A 23,540-nucleotide genomic window follows, 5' to 3' on the forward strand; every position below is an offset into this window, starting at 1 on the left:
GTGTGTGTGTGTGTGTGTATGTATGAGTGATTCATGTAGTGTCTGTTTCAACTCCTTGTGCATAGATTGTAAATGTTAGTTGAAATAAATTGACCTTGTGAATTCAGAATTGTTTCTCAGTTTAGTGAGGCTGTGAGGAAAGATACTCTTCATTTGTCTTAGGGATTTGGGGGCATTTTCTGTACCCAAACATTCCAAAACATTATATTTACTTTATTACATTCGCCTTCCTTATATTTTTCTGGGCCATAAATTCAGTCTCTCTTCTGTTCATATCTCAAGGATTTACTTTTTACTTAGGGCAATTGTTCTCTTTTCTGGCTGCATATTGGACTCATCGGGGCATTGAATACCTGTAGATGCCTGACCTCACCTGTAGAGATTCTGCTGAAGTCTGGAAAGCAGGCACTGGTGTCCACACTCATGTGTGCAAGGCTCTTCCCAAGGGACACTGGGCCTAGAGGTAGAAAGAGAAGATAGCAGAGAGTGTGTCTGGCCCTGGAAATATAAAGGGTGTGCCTGTTTTGGTATCATCCAGCTTCACCTGTTCCATCCTACCTCACCCTGTATCCTGAGCCTGCTTGCCATCCTTGAGCACATGAAAAAAAAAAAAAAAAAAAAAAAAAAGGATGCCCCCCTATTGAAGTCTTGGTGTTGGGACTCTCCTCTGGCAAGGCTCCATTTCCCTCATCTTTTAGTGGCTGGCCACTTCTTTCCATCCAGGACTTACTTGATTCAAATGTCATTTCCTTAGGAAGGCCTTCTCAACCTGACTTATCACTCTTCTCCTCTCACTTTCTATCCTACTGCTGTTTTATTTACTTAATGCCACTTATGAGTATCAGTAATTATCTCATTTCTGCAGTTGTGTACATATTTATTTTTAGTCTCACCTACTAACAGGACAGTGCTGTATTTCCAGAGCCTAGAACAGTGCTTGGCACACAAAAAGCTTGCAATAGATATTTTTGAATATCTGTTTGTAGCAAGAATAACAGCTGTATGTATAGACATTGCTAACTCTCTCTGGTATCTCTTCTCCCAGATTTAGTAGGATTCAACTCAGTACAATTCTCAGTCATTCATAGTTGGCCTCAAGATAATTTTTTTTCATATTCCTGATTTGAAAAGTGATTTTTAGTGTATAGCAGTTGAGGATATGAGGCTCAAAAACTTAAGCAATTTCTATTTGTCCTTTCAATCTTTCATTCATTCACTGAAAAATATTTATTGAGAATCTAGAATATAAGAAGCAAGGTTCAAGTTTTTCCCAGCACATGTCCAGAACTTGGATCTTGTGCTATGCTTGGCAATAATATGTTTTTCAATATGTATTTTCTGAATTTAACTCAACAGGGGCTTCAAAACTGATATACAAGTACTTTATATAAGGCTGTATAAGGTAGATGCAGGAGGAATGATTATAATGTAGATTATAGGGTAGAGTTAGAACTATCCTTTAGTAGGGATTTCATATTATCTATTCCAATGGCCTAATTTCATAGAAGAAGTTGAAGTCCAGAGAGGACAATAGTTTGCATTCCATGGATGCTTATATGATGAATAAAGAACTGACAGATTGAGTGGTGCTCAAGGTCAAGTGATTATTTCATGGCACAAGAGACATTAGAACCATGTTCTCAATCTGGGGCTCTTTTGTCCCTACCAGTGTTCCTCAAATAGATGTGACTAGAATGATCTGGGGATATTGGTACCTGCTGGTGGGGACTTGCATTTTTACCATCTCTCCCCCCAAGTAATTCTGTTGCAACAGCCAGGTTTGGGGACCACTATGTACACCATATTTTTAACCCATGAATTTGCCTCATCTATAATTGCAGAGATGAGGAGGTTCCACATAATATATGGAGAATACCACATAATATATGGAGAGACTTTAAAAAAAAACTATTGATTTTTGCTTAGCTGCACAGTATCAGTCTTTGAGTTAAATCTCAATAAACTAAAGACTTGCTTCTGACATTTGATTAAAAGCAACAGTTATTGAGTGTGAGGGATATAAAAATGAGTAAGACATGCTTCTTAATATAGACTCTTTAAATCCTGCTTAAACAGAAGGAAATAAGTCAAAGAATCCTGGTATTCCCTTGAATTTTAAATCACCATGATTTGTCTGGCTGCTGGCAAAATGTCTTGTACCTTATAAGGTACATAGGGATGCTTAATTTGTTCTGATTTATTGTTAAATGAAAGCAGCTTTTTACTTGCTCAAGCTTTTTACTTTACTATTGTAGAATTATCCACTAGATTATAAGTACCCAAAGTGCTCTTTCATTATTTATATTCTATGGGTGATTGGAAGAAGAAATGAGAAGGAAACACCATATTTTGTCCATCTCGTATTTTTATACTGAGCAGTAATATAATAGGTTTAATTATATCATAGGTGTAGTAATTATATAACAGATGTATTTGTTTATGGAGGTAAAATATCTATGGCAAATATGACTTCCCCTAAACAGTTTTCACTATCAATGCCTTATTTTTTTTTTTTTTGCTCTATAAATGCCTTATATTTTATCCTAGGGTATCTGTAAGAATGTTGGGCCTGACATGTTTTATGTCAGGAAATGTAGAAATTCATTTCCCATATTTATGGAAAGGAGAAAGGGAACGAAGCATTTAGAGACAGTCAGTCATGAGACTCGAGGAAGCACTAGGAAGTTCAATGTCCACTGGGGAGCCATATTTGTTTTTATATTTATATTTTTATTTTTTTTAAGATTTTATGTATTTATTCATGACAGACACACACACACACACAGAGGCACAGACACAGGGAGAAACAGGCTCCATGCAGAGAGCCCAAAGCGGGACTCGATCCCAGGTCTCAAGGATCATACCCTAGGCTTGAAAGCAGTGTTAAACCTCTGAGCCCCCCGGGCTGCCCTGTTTTTATATTTTTAAATGATCTACCAGGAATGTTTCATAGCAAGTAAGGCAAGAATTCAATGACGGTGGATATGTGGATATTCTTTTCACTAGATGCTTACTGGGACCGGGAAATTGAAAAAAATGGATATCTGAGTCATTTTTGGTGTCACCAACAACCCTTGTCTGTTATAGCAGGGAAGATATGTGGGTGAGTGTGGAAGGCAAGTGACAAGGCAGGGGTGATTGTGGTGGGTGTGCGTGGGGAGAGAGCTGAGCATGGGCTAAGCTGAGATGGGGAGGAACAGACTTGCTTGCCTTGGGTCTAGGCCAAGTTTTCAGTACAGACAGGAACCTTCCTATCTTGCTTACATAGCATTCCTGGGGACCAGTACAATACCTGGCACTTATAAGCTGTTTAAAAATGGGTTAAATGAATGAATGTATGACTGTTGGCACAATGAAGTTTTGAGGAAGTTGAGATCTAATAAATAGAAGTAGGGAGGTTGAGATGAGTTTCTTGGTTCTAGCATCAGACTTTGCACATAATTGGCACTTGAGGAAGTTTGTGATCAGGCCTCCAACATTCATGTTGAGATCAGCATTATAGATTTTAATACTCTAAATGCGTTAGAATGAACTCGAGAACACTGAATTTTTTTTTATTTTTAGAGAAGTGTGCTTCTTTTTCATTTTTGATTTTTCAAAAAATAATTTTTCTGAGACAGAGAACTCATTTCACTCACAATTAGAGTTATTCTAAAATCATGATCCCCAGCCTCTAACATATTAACTTGCTTATTCCTTCTTTTATATATGCCAGGTTTTGCACTGAAACTCTGAGTACAAACCTAATGGTCTATCATGGGGTGGTATGTATTAGTGTTTGTGGGAATAGAATTTAAGGGTTGGGTAGGTGTGTTTATTTTCTGACAGCATGTAGGCAGCATGTAGAGCAATAAATAATTTCCCCCAGCAGCTGTAAAAATGGGTAATCTTTGATTTTGCATTGTTAGATAAAAGGGAATAAAAATGATCACCAACAAAAATGGGAATGTAACTGTAATGAAATAACTTGGGGAAATGGAAGTGGGATTGCCAGTGGTAAAAGAAATGCTGCTTCACCCTATGTAGTGAATTTTAATGTTTTTTTTTTAAATTTGTATACCTAAATTCATTCAATAAAAAAGGCAAAACAATTGAATTTAGTGAATCACTAAATTGGTTTGAAGAAATTAGAGACTAATCAATGAGAAAAACCTTCCAATAGATTCATTAGTTATTAACATATTTACTGTTTATATGAATTCAGTCTCGCTCAAGACTATACAAACTAGTTTTTGTGTGTCTAATCACTGTCAGATTGGAACTGCTATTTCTCATCTTTAGGACATAATGGAGCAGTTGATATAATATCTTTCTATAAAAGTAGTTACTTTTTACTTTACTTTTATTTTATTTATTTATTTATTTATTTATTTATTTATTTATTTATTTTTTACTTTTTTTTTAAAGCAGCTTGCAGAGCAGCAGGAATCACAAACCCTAATGTCTACAGGAGAAGGCAGATGTGGATAAAAAAGAGTGGGGCTGACCTTGTGGGAAACTGAGGGAACAGAAGAGCAGGAGCCACGAGATCCACAGCTGTGGGAGACTGTGGGGCTACTGTCGGCAGAACGCTTATTTTAAGAAAAGCTAGAAACTGGAAATTCTATGTGAAATTGTCTCTATCTTTAAATTTCAGCCACTGGTTAATTTTTTAAAGCACCGCGCAGACCAAACAGAACTTGGTGGGCTGCCAGTTTGTGACCCTGGCTGCTGGTATGTGACCACTGCCATGGATAATCACATGTAGTATGAAGGACACATCTTTTAGGACCAGATATCCTGGATTCTAACTCAGCAAGAACTAAATATGGGGCCTTGGGCAAGTCACTCTCATTTTTAAAATTACGGATTTGGGCCAAATGATTTGTAATTTAGTGTCTTTTCAAGTTTAACAGCATCTATGATTTTATAAGGAGCAATAGCTGATCTTCACATTCATTACCATTCTTATTTTCACTGTGACTTACGTGGTTTCCCAAATATTTGAAATCTGCCTACTATTGTCCTCTTTGAGGATTGTTTATGAACATTTGTTGAAACTGACCAGAGAAAATACTGTCAACTTGTCTCTGAGTCTAAGCAAATTGTTAGCAGAGTTGCAGAACTTGGCTATCTCCTGCTGTAGTAAACATATTAATAAGCTCTCACCAGAAGAACTGTGAACAGATGCAGTTCTTGAAAACACAGTGTCCTTGTCACATTTACTTGTCTGTTTCTCCTAGTGAGGCAAGACTTGCTTGTGGTATCCTAGTAAACACTCCTTTTTCTCATAACCAGATCACAGTTCATGAATTCAGTAGAAACATCATTGTAACCAGTATCTTTAATGCACTTTAATGTATCTAAGGCAAGATACACAATGACATAAAATGACAAGGTTTTTTTTATGTCACATATTTTTTTAAAAAAATTATATTACCCAATTCCTTGGAGCCAGAACTAAGAATAATACATTGCTTTTGTAGCCACTTTTCAATGTGGAACTTTAGGTGCTTTAAATACAATAAATGTATCTACAACACATCTTACGTGGTCAACTGGGAATCATCCCCTGTTCAGTGAAATGACGATGACGTAGGCAAAACACATAAGCACCTCTTTCTTTTCTGATAACTAGTTGGGTGACCTTGAAAGTTGCATACCTTTCTGAATTTCCATTTCCTCACTGATAAAAATGCTGTTTAAAATATTTGCATCTCATAGAGTTGTCAGGATCACAAGAAACCAATTAGATGTGAAAGTACTTTACAAAACATAAAGCGTGGCGTGTCAGAGAGATAACATGCTAATCAATCACTTACCTCATTCAAACGTGAGGAATGGAAGTACAAATTGAATAAAGCAATTTGTTTTGCCCGCTGCAGCTCTAATTTTTTGGGATTTGGAATTGGCCTCCCTGTTATATCCTTGCTCCCTTCTTTTTAAAACCATCTCTCATATCTCAACAGCTTAATTAATTTGTATCACTGGACATATGGAATTAAACCTGGAATCTTAGAGAAAAAAGAATTTGTTCCTTAAAGGACCTTAAACATAATCCTTTGGGTTTACTCTTTATTTATTTATTTATTTATTTTAAATATTTTATTTATTTATTCATGACAGACACAGAAAGGGAGAGGCAGAGACACAGGCCTAGGGAGAAGCAGGCTCCATGCAGGAGCCTGATGTGGGACTTGATCCCGGGACTCCAGGATCACGCCCTGGTCTGAAAGCAGCGCTAAACTGCTGAGCCACCCTGGATTTACTCTTTAAAAAGAATTATATGTTGGGGTGCCTGGGTGGCTCAGCAGGTTAAGTGTCCAACTCTTGATTTTAGCTCAGGTTGTGTTCTCAGGGTTGTGAGATCAAGTCCCACTTTGGGCTCTTGGCTAGGTGTGGAGCCTGCCTAGGATTCTCTATCTCCTATTCCCTCTGCCCCTCCCTGCTTGCATTCTCTCTCTCTCTCAAAAAATAAAAATAAAAAAGAGTTTTATGTTTAACCTCCACTTCCTTTCCTTCTTTATGGACTTCATCCAGTTTTTCCACATTAAGTGTTAGAATTGAAGAGCTTGAGAGATTGTAATGTCACCTACAGAATTATTTAGAGAATATATTATCACTCTGTTCACTTAATCTTACATAATAAACAATTTACTGAGTTTCTACCTAGTTTCAATTTCTATTATCTAAAATGGTGGCATGATATGCAAATACTGGATTCATTAAATTTTCCTTCATTTTAAGCAATTATGATCTTTCTGGTCCTTTTTTGTTTTATTTTTTCCCTCAAATATATCCAGCAGTGTGCTAATCCCCAGAAAAGTGCTCAAAAACACTGACTTATAGCAATTGTTGATTTCCATGGTGTAAATCCTACCACCATATTGGTTTCAAGGTAGTGACTTTATGTCACTGAACATGGCGCTGGGAAGAGATAATGCCCAACTGGATCTCATAAGCCAGAGTGAGCAGCTCCAGCTCATAATGATACAGTGCAATGATAAATGTATTAGTCAATATGGAAAAGAAAAGCTCTAAGTATGTTTTTGTCATTGACTTATTATTTATAAACTATACTTAATATTCATATAATATTTCATGCAGTCAATAGGATGTACTTATTATATATAGTTACATAATGGTTTTCATATTTTAATGGGATGAAATAAATATATTCCTGGATTTAAAGATTACTTTTTTTCATTTGATTTTTTCTCTAGTTACAATGAGTAACTATTTTATTTTATTATTTTATTTTTTTATTTTCACTAGCTTCAATGTCTAAGTAACATATCATTTTTAAAAATATATTTTATTTATTTATTCATGAGAGAGAGAGAGAGAGAGAGAGAGAGACAGAGACAGAGACAGAGACACAGGCAGATGGACCAGCAGGCTCCATGCAGGGAGCCCGACGTGGGATCGATCCTGGGTCTCCAGGATCAGGCCCTGGGTTGAAGGTGGCGCTAAACTGCTGAGCCACTTGGCTGCCAAAGTAACATATCATTATATCTTTAAAATATTTCAGAGCTTACTTTAGTCATGTTCTATCATCCATTTCCTGATGATATGGTTCTTACTACATCTCAGAGTGTACATCATGGAGTGATTTTTTTTTTTTTTTTTTTTTTTTTTTTTTTTTTTTTTTTGTAGAAGAGGCATTTTGGTATCATAGGTTCTGAGATGTCACATGTCAGAGTCCCTTAAACCTCTGAATCAGTTGCTTCATTGTCTTTTGGTCAACATTGTCACAGGAGAAAAGTATTTGGAAATCCCAGTTTTATTTCTTTTGTAGTTGAATTTATTTTCTTTTGGCCTAGAGTTCATTGGCCAAAAGAACTTTCATTTATTATTGAGACAACAATAAAGCTTGCCACTATGTGTCTAGGCTGTCAAAGGTGTTTTTTTCTTCGCATTCTGTGTGTTACCTTGTAAATTCTCTCAGTTTCCAAGTCTTCCACTAGTCGATTTTGCTGTTCCATTTGTGATCATTTCTACTGCCTTGTCGTCTTTTTTGTCAGACTGCTCTTCTATGTCTCGCCCTGCAAATAACTTTTAAATTCTGTGTTTTATTTTTCTTTTCTAATTTTTTGTTTAATATTTAAATTTGTCCACTGTATCACTAATATAGCCTTCAACTTTGGTGGCTTTCCTTTTTTTTCCTCCAATGTGATATTTTTTGATATAATACGCTAGTTTTCATAGAAATGATATCTTTTTAAAGATTCTTTTATTTTTTAAATTTTTATTTATATTTTTCAGAGAGAGAGAGAGAGAGTGAGCAAGAGCAAGCAGGGGGGAGGGGCAGAGGAAGAGAGAGAAACTCAAGCAGCTCCTTCCTGAGCACAGAGCCTGGTGTGGGCTCCATCTCACAACCCTGAGATAATGACTTGAGCTGAAATCAGCTCAGACGTTTAACTGACTGAGCAGCCCAGGAACACCTAAAGTTCTCTTTTTAAACATCAAGTAGATATTTTCTAAAATTGCCTTACATTTCCTCAAAAAAAAAAAAAACACAAAACTATTTTTGAGGCTCCCCATGCCCTTACCATGACTTCAGAGAGTTGTTAAATTTTTTCTGTGCTACATATTTTCTTTCATGAACCCATGATGACTATTTTTCCCATTGCCCCTCTCTGAGTGGGGGTGAAGTCTGGTCGGGTCTGACAGGTCACAGCAACTGACAGGCATAACTTTCCTTAGAGCCACCACTGTCCACTCCTTTGCGAGCAACCTGTGCTTGCAGACCTGAGATTAGAGGGCAGCCTGACTTCAGGGCACTTGGCAGAGCCTCCAGCACAAAGTATCATTAGCAGCAGAGCAGGCACTCAGCAAACGCTAGGTTTTCCTCCTCCTTGAGAAAGAGCTGGTGGGAATTCAAGTTGAGGAGAGAAATCTTTGATACGGATAAAAGGACCTCAGACTGCTACTTATTATACAGCTTCCTAATCCAGTCCCATCAATATGAGAGTTTGTAGGAATGTTGACCATGTTCTAGAAGATCATTTTCTTTGTGTTAATTGATTTCCAAACTTATTGAGAATTTTTTTTCTCAATTTGGATATTTTCTTGGACATTTTAATGGTGACTTGGGAAGGGAGTTTTTCATTGCTTTTATCTTATGTGTATAATCTCAGTATTGCTTCTCCTTAGAAAAAAATTCTTGAATTTTGTTTGCTTAGTTTTCTATCTCATAATATTTTACTTATGCACTTCCACATACAAAATCAAGCCAGCTGATTTTCTGGAACTATATTTTAGGCTTTTATTTTAGCACAGCCATCATTTATAGGCTGCATGATTTATTATTCTGTGTATCAGTGTTATGATCCTTATTGTTCCTCTTATTTGCACACTGAGGTCAAGGACAGTCATACATACCACACTGGAATCACTGCAGATCCTGATTAATAGCATAGAAGTTAATAATACTTAAATACATTGAATATTCAAGTATAGTCAACAGATTATCTATGCTAATTAAGAGATGCAATGTCACAGAAATGGAAAGCAATCCAGAAACCATTTCTCATTATTTTGAATTCATATGCATTAAAGCTTTTCCTTGGTTCATATTTCCACAATTACAGGTTCACCTAAGCTTACCTGCAAACTAGCTTGGATTCTCTAAATACATACCAATTATCTAGATTAGCATACTGGTTCAAAACCAAAAGGAAAAAATAACCCAGAATATAAAAGTCAAAATGGATAATTCTCAAAATGGATACTCTGTAAATAAGAATTGGCAAGTCTTCCCTAAGAATTTTTAAGAGTTTCTAGAGTGGTATATATGTGTGCATGTGTGTGTATGTATTTGTCTGTATTGAAGGTTGATTAGTATGAGAATGATATAGTTAATTAATATAATGAGAATTCTATTTTTCCTCCTTGTCAAATTGAATGATCAAGTTGTTACATGGTTTTCATCTTAATTCATTAAAACTTATTTTTATGAGTTACTTTAACTTAAACTCTGATTGGGTGCTTGGGTGGCTCAGTTGGTTAGGCATCTGCCTTCGACTCAGGTCATGATCTCAGGGTCCTGGGATCGAACCCCACATCTTCATCAGGCTCTCTGCTCAGGGGGAGTCTACTTCTCCCTCTCCCCCTCCCCACTCCCACTCATGCTCTCTCTCTCTCCCTCAAATAAATAAATTCTTCTAAAAAATAAAATTCTTTGATTAATAAATACATTAAACAATATGTAAACTCTGCAATTATATACTAGTATGCTATTCAAGTTTTCTCCATTTTCAGAAAATATTCAAATACAAGACATTTATATCAAAATTCAGTTGAATTATTTTGTACTAAAATGTGGCACTTTTCCTGATTCTTAGTGTATAATATCTGTTCTACTTTCTTGATCCACTAATTTCTAATTTCCCTCTTTTACTCTCCCCCCACCGCCCAAAAACAAAAAAGTAGGGGTCAGACCTATCCTTTTTAATTTTTTTTATGGTGATTTTTTTTTATCTATTTAATGATCCTGATATGTACAGATTTTTTTCTTGGTATTAGTCTTACACTTAACAAGTCATTAATATGTAAGTACTAGATGGCAATTTATACACTGTTTTACCTTATTAGAGATGGTTGCCAAAGTTGCTAGTTTGTTTTAAAGCTTTGAATTTATCTTGTTTAATACTTCTTTAACATTTTATTTTAAAACTATTTTAATATAAAAAAGTACAGTAAATCACTGTTTAAGCCTGTGTCATCTAGGAAAACCATCTTTTGGTTCTGTACTCTACTTCAATCCCAAACTACTATTTTAAATGCAGGGGAGAATCTTCTTAATGTGAGTGCTGTAAAAAAAATATGTTCAAAATTTTCTCTATTATTAGCTTCTTATTAATTTTCATGGTTGGCTTTGGAAGAAAATGTAATAATTCAGTGCAGATGTGGGCTCAGACTGTGTGTTAACACACTGAGATCTAGCTTTACTCAGTATCCCAAAGCCAAGTGATGAGGCAGTCCTGCACAGTTTCTAGAACTGCCTTTGGTCCAAATCCAGACTCTGCCAATTACTAGACAAGTTCTTTAACCTCTCTGTGCTTCTATTTCCTTATCTGTCAACTGGGGATAATAATCATGTCACCCTTAAGGTAATTAAGTGACAATTAAATGAAATCATGCCCAGCACACAGTACCTTGTTGTAGAGTTTGTTACCATTATTATGACTCATCCTGTAAAACTGAGATACCCTATGTAAATTTTGTAGCCAAAAAGGACATTTATTGACCTGTGCTGCTGGGCATGGCCTCTTCAGTTCTGTGAGCAAGAGGAGAAGCATGATCTCCCACTCCTGATCCATATGGAATGAGATTCCCAATGTCAAGAAGGTAATAGTCCAGGTAGGATAAGGTAGAAGGAATGTTGGGCAAGTAGAAGCGATAGGTGTCCACTCTATATGCAGAAAGGCTATAGGAATCATAAAGGAAAAGAACCAAGAAGAGTGGTCCCCATGATCAGAAGTACTGTTTTGTGAAAGAAGGATTAGTCTTGTTCCTTGTATTATAGAGGTTGAAAATGGGGCACTTGGATAGAAGTTGCGGACATCCAATTCCTCTAACCCAGAGGAAACAAACAAACTAGAATTCTAAACTGGGGAGCTTCTCAGTTGGTTAAGTGCCTTCGGCTCAGATCATGCTATCCGGGTTCTGGGATCGAGCCCTGCATAAGGCTCCCTGCTTGGTGGGGAGTCGCTTCTCCCTCTCCCTTGCTGTGCTCTCTTTCTCTCAAGTGAATAAACAAAAAAAAATATTTAGAATTCTGAAATGGAATGAATTGTATCATAGGGGTGTGAAATGCCTGTTGCTGGTAAAGACTTTTAAACAGAGGTCTAAAATTACTTGCTAAAGAGGAGGTCAATGTAATAACAGATAGGGAGGGATAACAGTAAAAATGTCTAATTCTAGGACTCCTGCAAATGTGGGACCTTTAGAAGGCATTGTCAGGTCTTTGAGACCTTGCTCTGCTAATTATGGTTGTTTGGCACTCAGTACTCCAAAATTTAATAGAAAATGTTGACATTTTTATTCAACATTTGATTTCCCTGAGCTATAGTTTGGATGGGATTTTATTTTGTCTTTCATATTTAACTACATACAGTCTGATCCATGCTTATCAATGCTTACTAGAGACAAGAAAAGTCCAGAAACATTGCTAATTCTTAGAGCTCATTTTGCCTAATAATAGCAGCTGTCTAGAGAACTAGTAAGTTTCTGGCACGATACCTTCCTTAGATTCTGGCATCAATAAATTTTACTGAGAGAACAATTTGGTTTATTAATTGATCTTATGTTAGTGAAATAAATTAGCTCATCAGCAATGAAAATAAAGTCCTGGCAGAGAGTAAAACAGGAATTGGAAACTTGGTTATTGTGTATTTTTTGCTCAAATATGTATTCAGTATGATACATGCCTTAAATCTTCTATGGAAATAGGCAGTATGTAAATTAAATGTCCCTGTCATTTTAGACATATTCCAGCCACTATTATTATAAAGAGGTCTGTTTTGTTTCTACCTTGGTAATACTTTGCTTATAATTTAGAGTCAATTTTCAAAAATAGAAATGTTGGCATGTTTAAACTTTATTTGAATGAGAGAGGTAAAATTGATAAAATAACTATTATGATTGTCCAAGTAGGAAACAGGTAAATAAAGTAAAATAAATAAGTAAAAATAGAAAAGAGTTAAATAAGTAATCAAACATGATTCTTAGTAAAGTTATTTAAAATCATCTTAAACTATTTAAATGATTTCAAAATAGATTGTAATTAACCTATCACAAGCTCTTTTTATAAAAATGAGAGCATAGGATAAGGACTAGGTTTAGATTTTCCTTTATTATAAAAAGCCAAGTTAAATTCTTAAAACAAGCAAATAAGGATCAGAAGATGAAAGGAATCCCATTAATGACTCAGCAAATAATTCTTACAGGGCTGTTACAAGTCAGTTTCCCAAACTTCACATGTTTATATTATGACATGATAAAATGAATCATGACTTTTACAACTCTAAGAATAGGGAAAATGATCTGATTTTATGTCTTATTTTCTCTGATTTCATTTTGCTCAACTCTAAACATGTTATTCTAGGGTTTGAAGAGAGAAAAAATAAAGCTCTTTGTGTTTTAAAAGGCTTATTTATAGCTTCCCTGCAAAACAACTCTTGATTATTGGCAATAATTGGCAGGATCATGGCATATGTAATTTAAATACCATAAAGTCTCTAAATAATTCTTTTTAGATTTGTGATGTGATAAAGAATGTCATTGCATCCAATATTTCTGTCATTTTTTCTCTCTCATCCTGAGTTAAAATTAAAATCTATTTGTAATATAGGGAGAGAAGACCCAAAAATGTGGTAAGTCATGAGAAATGCCTATTTGGAATTAAAGTCTAGGCCATAGCTAAACTAAAAACTTTGTAATTAGATAATCATTAAATGATCTGTCTTGGAAAACATACATGCTGTGAACTCATGGTACAGCCTACCAAGTTGAGAGTAATATCAAAAGAAAACCATCTATATCATGGATCAGAGAGCACAAATAGGAAGTAGTAAAGGCAAATAAGCGACTTGAATATCTTGAGGTTCTAATTCTTTTTTGTGATTACAATTACTTACCTGAACAAAACATGATTTTTACCCAATAGCACTTCCTTATTAAAAAAAACCTTACATATATAATCCAGTAATCATTGAACATCATTTGATAATTGCATATATTTTAAAACTGTGTTTTGAAAATGTAGTCAGTTTCTTCAAACATTTTAATACAAAATTCATGTATTAGATTGGTTGTGGATTCCTCTGCTTCTATGTGTTTCTTATGAGGTTTCTAAATTTCTAATAGCCCTTAATCTATTGAGTTTTTGATCTTTCTGATCAGTGGGCCCCAAACATCAAAATCACATGTGGAATTCTGAAATATAGACACTCTCAGACTTCATTGTAGACCCACTGAAGGAGACTATTCAGAAGTGGGGTGCCAAGTTATATATTATTATTATTTAAAAACATTTTCTTGTGAACATTGTCATTTTTTTATGTTTGGGAACACTTGATCCTGTACAACTCTTAGGACACTTACTGTGTCTTAACGTCACGGTCATTTTTGTACATTTAATTAAATCTTCTTTATCAGATTGCAAGCTTCTGAACAACAATGCTCATATAACATTATATTAATGTTGAGCTTTTAAAAATTTTCTAAAATAACTTTCGTGTGTTAAACATTAAAAATATTTCTATGACTGATTCTAGGTTGTCTTACCATAAGTAAGAGGAATATGAAATAGCTTTTAAATATGTAAATCATATTATAATATAATAAAATGTTTTTTATTCCATTTATAATTGTTAATACCAATTACTCAGATTCCTTGGAGGGCAGTTTTAGTCATATCTACTGGCTTTCTTGTAGTCAGCGCCCAACCCATAGAATTCTTTTATTTATTTATTTTTTATTTATGATAGTCACACACAGAGGGAGAGAGAGAGAGACAGGCAGAGACACAGGCAGAGGGAGAAGCAGGCTCCATGCACCGGGAGCCCGACGTGGGATTCGATTCCGGGTCTCCAGGATCGCGCCCTGGGCCAAAGGCAGGCGTCAAACCGCTGCGCCACCCAGGGATCCCTATAGAATTCTTTTAATAAAGTCCATTAGTTAAATTTCTTTTTACCCTTTGCTGTGTTTAAATAGCAAATACGATTCCATGTTGAATTTAAAATATAACTCAACATTTTCACATGATGAAGGATTTTTTAAAGAATTTTTTAAAAATTTTTATTTATTTATGATAGTCACACAGTGAGAGAGAGAGAGAGGCGCAGAGACACAGGCAGAGGGAGAAGCAGGCTCCATGCAGGGAGCCCGACGTGGGATTCGATCCCGGGTCTCCAGGATCGCGCCCTGGGCCAAAGGCAGGCGCCAAACCGCTGCGCCACCCAGGGATCCCGATGAAGGATTTTTAACGTTGTTTTGTGAAAGTTATGAAAAATCCTGGGAAGCCAACGAAACAAGTCATTGAGCTTGAGTGAGTGAGTGTGTGTGTTTTGTATCACCACCACTGTTACCACTAACTTTCCTACCATCATTTACTATATGCTGACTGTGATATGCTGACTGTGATAAAGGTGCTTTTAATATATAAGCTCATTTACTCTTATCTTTTTTAAAGATTTTTATTTATTTATTCATGAGAGACACACACACAGAGAAGCAGAGACAGAGGCAGAGGGAGAGAGAAGCAGGCTCCATGCAGGGAGCCCGATGTGGGACTCCATCCCAGGACTCCAGGATCATGCCCTGAGCCAAAGGCAGACGCTCAACCACTGAGCCATCCAGGCGTCCCACTCATTTAAGTCTTTATAAAATTCTACTAGTAAAAGGTTTTTCTGCTATGTTCCAGTGCCTGTGTTTGGCCTTGGGGAAGTCAAGACAAATAGGACCTGGTCATTACCCTTGAGTTTATAGTCTCATAGAGGGCCCTCAAAACATTTCATCTTTTCTTCCATGCTCTTAAAGTTATTTTTTCCTTTAACAAGTTTATTTTTTTAATGATCATCTGGACTAGTCTTTAATGCCATTTAAATATACCCAAGAAAATTGTTCTCAAGCTTAAAGCATAAAGAACATAATTGAGAGACTATATTAGGAAGAGATGGGCACATTTTGAGCCCTTACTATGCATGATTTCATTTAATACTCACAACAAACTTGTGGCATGTATTTTATATAAGATTTATGAAGGGGAAAAATGAGGCTCATAGATGTTTAGAGAGAATGCCAAAGGTCCCCTAACTTGTAAGTAGAAAATGCCAGGATTTTAATCTTATCCGGAAGCATCCAAAGCCTTTACATTTCCTTTGGAATCATGCCATTTCTGTCTCTCACATGGTTTTGGTGCCTGATTTCTTGTCTGGCAACCATGAAAAAAGGAGAGTTCTCTAGGTAATCTGGGATTTATACAGCAGCAGCAGCAGCAGCAGCAGCAGCAAGTTTTGCTATTATATGAGGTAGAGTAGTAGAATCTATATTAAAATACTTTAAAGATGTTAACGTAAGACATAGCAAAACCAGACTTAAATAAACTTGTTTCTGACATCCATCTCATAAGAAATGCTGCTAAACCTATTTGTCAATTCCTGGCAGCAGAATCCGGACTTACTAGTCATTCACAAATCCACTTGATTCAAGGGTTTCTCTAAATGATGACCTGGAAGACTTATTAGCTTGAGACTTTATGACATTAATATTAGTTGAAAATGGCTGAATTTACACCATGAAATGAAGACTATAGACATTTACCTGAAGCAATCATAAATAAATACTATCAGGCAACGTTTGACTGAAATGTCTAGTACTGATTCAGTAACTATTGAGATACACAGCCTTAGGGGGCTGGGAGAAAACACCTGCTTTTGGTCTCTGGATTTCTTTTCCAAATTTGTGAGTCCTTCTCTTTATTCATGCTGTTCTTGTCTCACTCTGGTTTGGTTCTTTGCATCAAGGTTATTATTTTATCGACAAGAAATTCTTGGGCTTTGTCCATGTGATTATTATTCAGAGGTCACTTTAAGTACAGAGTGTTTCTCTATTATCTTTAAAGGGGGGTTACTTCTTCTAATACACTTTGTGTTAGATAATTTCCAACTTAGTTCTTTGATATAGCACTCTAGCACTGCCCTGGACTATTATCCACTGCCCTCATGTTCTTCTCTGTGGTAAAAGGAAAGGATTTTACTTTCCACAGAAGAAATTCCAAATAGAAATCCAAATTAGAAATGGATCTCATGTTAGGCAGAACTACAGAAGCCATGTTATCTTGGGCTTAATATTCTGGCATGGCTTCATTCACATAGGCAGTTCTGGAGTTTTACTCTAATCTTATTTCTCCTATAATCCCATGGGCTGAAAAAGCAAGACTTTTCTTTAAGAGAAACGAAGCTTTATTAAGATTTGTTCCTTTTTAGTTGTCTTATGTTGGGTCACCAGGAAGCAGACTCTGAGACGGAGATTGTACTGCAGGAAGTGTATTAGGGATGCTTTGGAATCCACAACTGTGAGGAAATGTGAAGGAAGGAAAAAGGATTGGGTAGAGGGATGTGGTGTGGTCACAACAAAGCCATGGTCACCAGACAGGTAGCTCTGCAGCTCAAGTATTGAACCCATCAGAGTTATATTCAATTAGGGCGAGGGTCTGAGTCTTCATACCTCTGCATTTTTATTGGTGGTAGGCTGCCCTTGAAGTTGACCTTGAGTGAGGGAACTCTTTCAGTGGAGGCAATTCTGGAAAAAGGTTGACAGCCGAGAATTGTTTCAATAACTAAGGAATAAATCCTTCATTGCTAAAGACAGGATCTTGGCAGCACAATGCAGCATCCATGACACTAGTATTTCATGAAGAAGAAATAACGACATAGATTAAACCAACCTTTCTCAACCTTTCAAAATCATTCCTCCTCTTGATAAACATAGAATGTGGCTCTGATATGTCTGAAGGAGGGCTAGCTGGCTTTGGACCGATAATCTGCACACGTTGCATATTTCCATTGGATGAAAGTATATTACACCCTGATATTTATTAGGGGATATGTATTTTCTTTCCCTTCTAATTTTCCTTCTCAGCCACCCCTATCCAAAGTCTGAACTGTAACATTTTCTGATATTTTCTTCAAAATACCAGGATAAAATCTGCACAGCAATGTTGTGTTATCCCTCCCTCTTTTTGTACATTATTCTATAATATCCAGAACATTTGCCAGCACCATACCAAATGCTCACAAAAGATCAGGTGATTAATATGAAAAGCAGGAACCAATAGTTAGTATCTACTTTTACTGTCAAAGGCTTTTAGTAGGGGTCTACATCAAAAGTAAGGTAGATGAATAATCAGAACCTAAATTGAGTTTTTTTTTTGGTCCTGAAAAAAATTGAATTGCTACTAATTATGAGATCAAATGGCATAAATAGCTATCACAGACATATTATAAAGGAATCCATGCTAAAATATGAGGATTACTAATTCATGCCAGATAGAGGAAGGAATAGATGGTGTGGGTGAGAGAAAATTAATTCTAAAGCAAAAGACAATGACTGTTAAAGGATCAGAGCAGGAATTGATGATGAAAGCAGAAACTCTTTATAAATTTCTGAAAGCACTTGATATATTCACCAGCAAGCATTCATTGTTTATGATGTGCTAGGTGCCTGGGATACAAAGATGAATATAGAATGCTGCCTACTGTCAACCAAATTGTTTTCTGGTGATTATGCACAGAGAAAATGTGCAAAAGGGTCTCAGTGGCCACCTTAATATGTGTGTCCAGATGCTTACTCTGTTACTCCTCTAACTTTCCCACTTTCTACTCTGTCCCTATTTGAGATTAATATGATGTTAGTTAAATATATATGGAGTAAATGCAATTATATATTATGTAATAAGTATATTTAGATATCTCAGCATTCACTTATTAGCTCTGGGGATATCTATTACTGTGATCAGAAGGACTGGGAAGAAATTGACAGCTCTGCAATGAGAAGATTAGCCAGTTTTTATGTTAGTTTGTTGACCTTAGTGGCTGGAAGGGGGTATCCAGCACTAAAGCTGAGTAAGTCGAAATATTTTCAGTGTGGGCTAAGACATTACAAGGGTTTAGAAGAAAACATTCTAAAGTACCTTTTCTTATGAAGAAGAGGCTTGCACTTTTGAGTAAAGTGTAATGTAGTAAAATGTGAAAGAAGGGGATAAGTCAAAAGCCTCCATCACAGGGGTGCTTGGGTGGCTCAGTCAGTTAAGCAGCCACCTTTGACTGGGGTCATGATTTCAGTGTCCTGGGATGGAGCCCACACCCTGCTCCCTGCTCAGGGAGGAGTTTGCTTCTCCCTCTCCCTCTGCACCTCCCCCTCAACCTGCCCCAACTTTGTGATCTCTCTCATTCTCAAATGAATAAATTAAAAAATAATCTTAAAAAAAGGCTCCACCACTTATTAGCTATGTGAATGGGCAAGTTGTTTCATTTGTATTTGGGGCTAATACTTGACTTATTTACATGACCAGATCAAAGGACATGTATATATGAATGTACTTTGAAAAGTACAAAGCACAATGAAAATATAATAAATTGTAAAATTATAGGCTACAAGATATCAAATGTGAGATGAAAAGGAAATCTAGGAGTCATTGTAGCTTGCTGCCTGCAAAACTGGAAGTGATGGGGAAGAAAACAACTGAAAAATACTTACAAGTGTTACTGAATAATTGTTTTAAATGGTGACAAGAATATTAAGCATCATCTGGAAAAGTATTGAGAAAAATAGCTATGACTAAACAAAGCCTAATGTATCTGCACCTGAGAAGGTGAAATTCTAAAATTGAATTTTGAGAAAAAACAAACATATGTGGATCAAAAAAAGTAACTGGCCATGAAGACAATCAAGTATATACACAGATGTCCACATTTGGAGTGAATAGAAATATTGACACAATTTAGTCTTGAAAAGTTGATGGCTAATATAATCTATGAATTAAAATGTATAAGGATCACCAAGATTAAGGATTGTAAAGATGTTTAATCATTACAGAAATACTAGATTTTAGGAGCAGCTATCTTTTGAAGTTTGAAAGGGATGCTGAGATAAAAAGTTAAAACTTCTACTTTATCCATGAGGTCACCCTGAGGGAGCACATGTACCAAAGATGGATGGATGGGATGGGAGGCGAAGAGACAGATCACCTCATATCCCTTCTTATTCTCCCTAGAGGAGGAGGAGAAATGGCAGAGGTAAGACTGGGCAATGTTTTCCTTCTAAAGTGTGAGGTGCCTCATTTCTGTGTTTTTGCCCTGTAGTCTTTCTAGTTACCTGCTTCATCCTAGGGGGAATTTAAGAAGAGACTAGTAAGACTGGCAGTGTGGGGTTCGTGTGCCTGCCTATTCACCTCTCAGCCCTTGGGCACCCCCCATACCTGAGAGCATGCAGGGTCATTGGGATTACCTTGAATTCAGGGCCACTAGTAGTGTGCCTGGATTAAACGTCACCCAGAGACCTGGACATCAGTTAATGAATGAATCAGCCAATCATGGGACATGGCACATTCCCATGACCATTTCTCCTGTGCCCAGGGATAGGCTCACCTTTGGCCTGTGCATAGTCAGCCACTTCCTGGCAGGTTTCTTCATTAGTAAGATGTTTGTTTTCAGATGTTGGGTTCACAATAATGCGGCCCAAGGAGCCTTACTGTTAAATCACTTTGGATCCTTTTGCTTTTAGTTGTAATTACTTGGGCTTCTTTTATAAGAGACAACAATGTTTTAGTGAATAGTGGAGAGTAATAAATCTAACACAAATATCCCATAGCAATGCCTTCTTACTTTCACATACAGTTTAATGACCTTAAACCATGGTTCTGTGTCAAGTGGAGAGGTCCAAAATACCTGCCCAAATTACATATAATCAAGGGGCTTTGGCAGCTTAGGGAACTACAGTTATGCTGCCAAGTAAGAACATTTTAATTCATAGAAACCATAATTTGCTTTTCTTCCTGTATCTACTTTACATCATTTTGCCTTTTACCATCTAAATAAGGATTTTTCCAGAGTTCATATACTATGAAAACAATGTAACCATATTTCCTCAAATTGGATTCCATATATCTCAGTGCTTTGATGGCTTCCTGATAGTGTTTCATATAGAAGAAGTATTAGTTGTCAACCCTTTGCAAATAACAAGTAGATATTTGGTACATTCCACAAAAAAATATTATTGCCTTGATTAGCAAAGGAATCTTACAGCACATCTCATTGTTAGAAAGCCCAGTGCCAGACTCTAAAAGAAAGGAGGCACACTATTTCTCCTTATTTACTTGACAAATATTAATTGATCACCTACTATGTGTCAAACACTGTGCTAGGTTCTAGGAATATATCAGTCAACAAAATTCTGTTTTCAGAAAGCTGATATCCTAGTGGAAAAAGACAGTAAAAATGATAACTAAATTATATAATATGTTAAAAGCCAAACACTATGAAGCTATGGAGTAGGGGAATGGTGATATGGAGAGTCAGGGTGGGCTAGATCTTAAATAAAGTAGTCAACATGGGCTGCATTGATGAGGGAACATCTGCAAGAAAAATGGAAGATGAGTGTATTCATTTTCTGTGGTTGCCGTAACAAAATATCACAAACTTAGTGGCTTAAAACAACAGAGATTTATTTTCCCATAGCTTCCAAGGCTAGAAGAGGCTAAGTCAATGTTGATGGGCCATGGTCCCTCTGAAATCTTTAGGGGAGAATCCTTTGCCTCATCCTAGCTTCTGGTGGTTCTTGGCAATCCTTGATATTCCTTGGCTTGTAGCTACATTACTCCAATCACTGCCACTGTCTCTTCATATGACCTCTGTGCATCCTCTCCACTATTTATAAGACCATGAATCATGTTGGATTATGGCCCACCTTAATGACTGTATTTTTAACTTGATTACATCTAAAGATCTTATTTTTAAATAAGGTCACATTCACAGTTATCAGGAATTAGGATTTCAACATATCTTGAAGGACACAATTCAACCCACAAAAATGAGATAATCAGCTAGGCAAACTATTCGAGTTTTGAGTTAGGGTCTAGTACAAAAGCCCTGAGGAGGAGGCATGATGAGTGTGTTTGAGGAACATGAAGGAAGGCATTTTTCTAGTACAGAGTAAGTGAGGGGAGAGTGGAAGGAGGGTAAGGTCAGAGTAGAACCAGGGGATAGCCCCTGAGGGGACTTATGGGCCATTAATGGGGCTTGAGTTTTTAATACAGGTAAAATAGAGAGCTTTTGGGATTTGATTTTCATCTTTAAATGTTCACTCCAGCAACTATGTTGAAAATAAGTTATGGTGGCAGAGGGTGATGCAGGGAATCTGATTAGAAGTCTGTTGCAATATTCCAAGTAAAATTGGATGGTGGTTTGGATCAGGGTGCCAGCAGTGGAAATGGTGATAAATTAAAAGGTATAGCCTAGGGATTTCCTGATAGATGTGAATGTGCAAAAGAAGACTCAGGGATGACCTTCAAGGAGTTGTGCATGAGCAACTGGAAGGATGGCATTAGAGGCAGGATGAGAGGCTCAGTTGAAGTCTTGCAAAGTTTGGGATGCCATTTTAACTGGTGGAGATCTTAGATAATTCATTGTATATAAAGGTCTGGAGCTCATGGGAGACATCCAACAGAAGAGCTGCCTCTTGTCAGATGGTATTTATGCAAATTAGGAAAAGCCATCTCCTCAGGACCAGCAAAGCTCTGGACCAGGTCTCCACCTTCCCATCTGCCTAGGGGAGCCTTCATGCAGTGTTAACCATGCATGAAGAACAGGCCATTTCTTCCTTCCCTTCTCCATAGGAGAGCCAGATGAGTTTTCATCTCTTTCAGTCAGAATCACCTTGGACAAGGTGTGAGGAAAGTATGGGTATAAAGATAGAAGGCTAGAGACGCTGACACTAGCATATTCTTTCTAGGGATGCAAGGGTCTGTTCTTCATTGGCCTTGCCTGATGGTAAGAAATGCCCGTAGGAAGCCAGGAACTTCCCCATGGCTAAGGGACTGATCCAAACATGCAATTTTTTTTCTTTGTTTCCGTCAATGACATACACAGTTCAATATACTCTCATTTTAAAATTTATGACTGAAACATACTTAACTGGTTATTTATGGACTGTTAGGATTACTAAGTTTTGGTGAACAAGTGCATTTCCAAGCTTATCGAGAACTCTTAACTCAGTATTCTGCTAAGAAGTGTGGTGCCCACTCAACACCTGGCATGCTTGCAAAGCCTTTTCTGTGCAAGTCTCCACATGGATTGTTGGATTTACTGCACATTTCAAAAAGGAGCCTTTGCTGTGAGTGTATTATGTGTTGCTCTGAGTTTGTCATGCTTGTCAATTGTTATTCTTTTGGTGTTATAATTAAAAATGACCCTTAATTTATCTTTCTTATTTTCAATGAAATCTATTATGGGTTTTGTGATTGAAGCCACAGTACAGAGTGAGTGATACATATTTAAAACAGAAGTACTTGGGGACTGGTTTTCCAATAACTAGACTTAAGACCACCAAGCATTGTGGTTCAAACAGAAATATGAATTATCTGTACCACCACTGCTACGGCATGGACAGACAGGTACACACAATACATCTATTCCTTGTCATATTTTATTTGGATAGTGGCACTTCATGTAGCACAGGAGGTGGTGGAAGGCAGCAGGCCATTTGGCTTTCACCCAAGTGGGTTAGAGTCAGTTGCTGCTCTGTTTCAGGGGCTGCTCTTATCCATTCCTCTTTCAGTGCTACTTTTTCTTGCTTTCCTTTTCCCATCTCCTCAATCACTGCTGCTCCAATTCAGTATTGAAGAGACAGAAAATTTCCACACCACAATGTCAGTGTTAAGAATCAGAATGGTAACAGCAGAAAAAGTACTGTCTGGGTATCTGTTGAATTGCATAAGGAATACAAAAAATAACCAATTATTCTCTGTTTCTAAAATTTAGGAAATAAATTTTATA

At 36.7% G+C, this 23,540-nt stretch overlaps 1 protein-coding gene across 5 annotated transcripts in view; it reads left to right on the forward strand.

Moving 5' to 3' along the window:
• The window catches only part of GRM1 (glutamate metabotropic receptor 1), a 398,087-nt gene that overhangs the window by 25,266 nt on the left and 349,281 nt on the right, over positions 1 to 23,540 (forward strand). The gene's annotated exons all lie outside the window — the stretch shown is intronic.

This window comes from Canis lupus, chromosome 1, assembly GCF_011100685.1.
Source record: "Canis lupus familiaris isolate Mischka breed German Shepherd chromosome 1, alternate assembly UU_Cfam_GSD_1.0, whole genome shotgun sequence".
Lineage (NCBI taxonomy): Eukaryota > Metazoa > Chordata > Mammalia > Carnivora > Canidae > Canis > Canis lupus.